We start from the raw sequence: 3058 nt of genomic DNA on the forward strand, positions 1-3058 counted from the left end.
GAAAAAACCCAGTAGGCTATTGTTGGTACAGACTTTCCAGATGGTGAACAGCAAAGAAGAATGAGTGAGGTAACTCTTATTTTGGAAATAGTGTCATTAAGTTAACAGAGATAGCTGAGACACTGGTGATGCTACTGTCAAAATACTGCAGCTGTATGTCAGGCTATTTTGAAAAAAAATTGGTCAGTTACCTGCACATAGATCCTGTTGTGCATTTGAGATGCATTCAGTGATGCTGAGCTAATGGGAGACATCTGTTGAATTTGGAGCACAACATGCTGATACAGGTTAATAGAGCCCTGTGCATCCTCACTTTGGGTTATCTTGTATGCATCTGAGAGTATAAATGGGGTTTCATATTTTGCTATTCATATGTAAAGAAACTAAATTTTTCTTTGTTTCAGGACATTTTATGATAGGTGACTTGTAATAAAAATTCTGTAGACCAAATTATATTTTTATTGACAGTCCTTTCTGTCATGCTATTTTGTTGAAGATCAGGAAGATGCATGTGCTATGTCAGGCCTCCAAAAGCTAAAAAATATTAATATTAGTTTATGTGTTCATCATAGATATGACTGCATCACCCCAGAAGCACAAAACTTAAATGGCTAAGCCAGGAACAGAGTGTAGATTGTTTCTGTAGTTGATGGAAAAATACCGAGAATCAATCTATTCTAACACCCCAATCATGTTCTGAAGGTGTTTGTTTTTTCCCTCTCTCCTGATTAAAAAGTTGTCTAGAATGACTTTGACATTGAGTGCCTGCAACCATTAAGGAAAAACATAGACTATTTTGTCCTGGAAAGAAAATGGGGCTATTTCCACATAAGAATAGAAAGTATCAGCCTAAGTCTTATTACCTGTTTATTTGCTCTATATTCCCTGCTTTCATTACTTGCCCCATTTTCATGTCATAATGTCTTTACAGTACCAAGTGGCTCAAGACATTGACACCTGGACACACTTTACCCACACTGGAAATTTCTGCTGTATGTTGGTAAAATATACGCATATAACTTTTTTCTACATATCCATAAAGTATAGCTCTATTCTGTGGACAATACATTTTTATGTCTACAGGATAGCAATCTGTGGGAAAATGGAAAATTTTCAGTTTTGCTGAAACTATCTTTATTGCAATCAATAGTCAAAATTATTCTTCTCTTACTTCTATTTTTTCTAATTAAATTTAGAAATGTATTTTTGAATTAGAATTTTTCTAATATTCTTCTAATAAAATACATTTAAAATGTACTTTTTGTTTACAAGAGGGTTTTTATCATGTAAAGATGATTTGCATGTAATGCATTGAGATATTCATCCTAATTTTGAAAAGTTTAGCAGTCCAGGACTATCCAAAACTATTTAATTTCACTAATTTAGGTTCTCAGTTACTGTGAATTTTATTTACCAAACAGATACTTGCATGCACAAATAATTAAGGAAGTGCTGTATTTTGTGGTCGTAATTCTATTTTCATGATGGTCTGTGGTACATTTCTAGTTTGGTTGTTGACTTGATGGAAACCTCTAAAATTTTAAGGCCTTAAGTTTCAAGGCTTTAAAAGTTTAGGAGTGGGTTTCTTTTTCACTGAAATGCCTAATTAATATACATTTGTTGAATCTCTCAAAAAACAGTCATTCAAAGTGTAAAATTTTATACTGTGTTTAAAAGTGGGTTTTCATCACCAACTGAAAATACAATGAGAATGTATTTATGGAAAATTGTGATCTAGGGCTATTTTGATGGCAGTAGAAATATTGAGTCTGGATCCATTCCCAAGTAGCACTTTGAAGTCTTGAAGTCCATTGCTATCAAAATTGTATGGCAACTTTTCAACAGCTGGCTATTAAGATAAATAATAGAATAAAAAGCATAGTCAGAGGAAGTACATTAGTAGGAAAAAAAGTTCAAAATCTAGGGTAATAGGAGAATAAAGTATATTCCCCCCTTTTCAGAAATAGACTTCTAGTTTTCTCCCAGCTGCTTCCAGTAGCTGTTTGCAGGGGTATTTTATCCGTTCCATTCTACCTCATTAATATCATTTTTATGATGGTTAAGGGGTAAATAGAGACTAAGGGAAGCTTAGCATGCCAAATAAAATGAAGCAAGATATAATTCTCATGCTATATAAATGTCAGTAGTTTTAAGTATTCCTACATCTTCTTTTAATTGTTTAGATTTTATTAAAAATTCATTAGTCTAGTAGAGATTCTCCTGTCTCATTTTACAGGTCACTTGGTATCTGGTAATGTTTACATGTTGTATATGACGTAACTACGGTATATATACATATATATATATGCATATTTAAGTGGAATATATATCTAAATTACACTTAAAGATTGGAAGAGTAGGCAGCAACAAATACCTGCTGTGTCTCCCACAAGACCATGCTGTTGGAATCTTCTCTAAGCACAGAAGAGCAAAGGGAACTAACTCTCTGTGATTAAAATGGATCAAACCCGAAAGGTTCGAATATACTAAAAACACATGATTAAAACCGAACGAGGTTAGATGTTGATACCAAAAAGTTGATGTATTTTATTTAATAGTATGACAGGCAAAGAGAGATAAAAGAAAGAAAGAAAGAAAGAAATAGAAAAAGAGGCAGGTGGGATGGGACAGGAAGAGTGACAGAGATTAAGTAGAAACATATCACCCCTCCATGGGTTCCAACGAGGTCTCGTCTCTTCCCTCCACCTGGTCTTCTTGGTGGAGAGGATCCCCCACAGAAAAGTAGAGAATGCAATGGATTAATATATGTTTGGGCAGGTGGGAACGCCCAGCAGCCTCCCCTCAGGGGAACAGGTTTGACCCTGTCCCTTGCAACACTGCAGATGTGCTGCATCATGTTACTGCGTCACGTGCAGTGCTCTGGTGCGGCGTCTGGGGACCCCTTTGGGGGGGAATTGAGGGGCTATGACACCCCCTCTGCTGTCCCTCATGTGGCTGTCCCATAGATGTGGCTTTGCCGGGGTGGGCGCCCTGCAGCTGGGCCGCTCTGCACAGCGGAGGACGGGCGTCCAGTCCACTGCCTCTGGCCCGAGGCTGG

At 36.8% G+C, this 3058-nt stretch overlaps 1 protein-coding gene across 1 annotated transcript in view; it reads left to right on the forward strand.

Moving 5' to 3' along the window:
* Positions 1–3058, forward strand: part of CSMD1 (CUB and Sushi multiple domains 1) — a 1107925-nt gene that overhangs the window by 394009 nt on the left and 710858 nt on the right. The gene's annotated exons all lie outside the window — the stretch shown is intronic.

This window comes from Corvus brachyrhynchos, unplaced genomic scaffold (assembly GCF_000691975.1).
Source record: "Corvus brachyrhynchos isolate BGI_N302 unplaced genomic scaffold, ASM69197v1 scaffold136, whole genome shotgun sequence".
Classification (NCBI taxonomy): Eukaryota; Metazoa; Chordata; class Aves; order Passeriformes; family Corvidae; genus Corvus; species Corvus brachyrhynchos.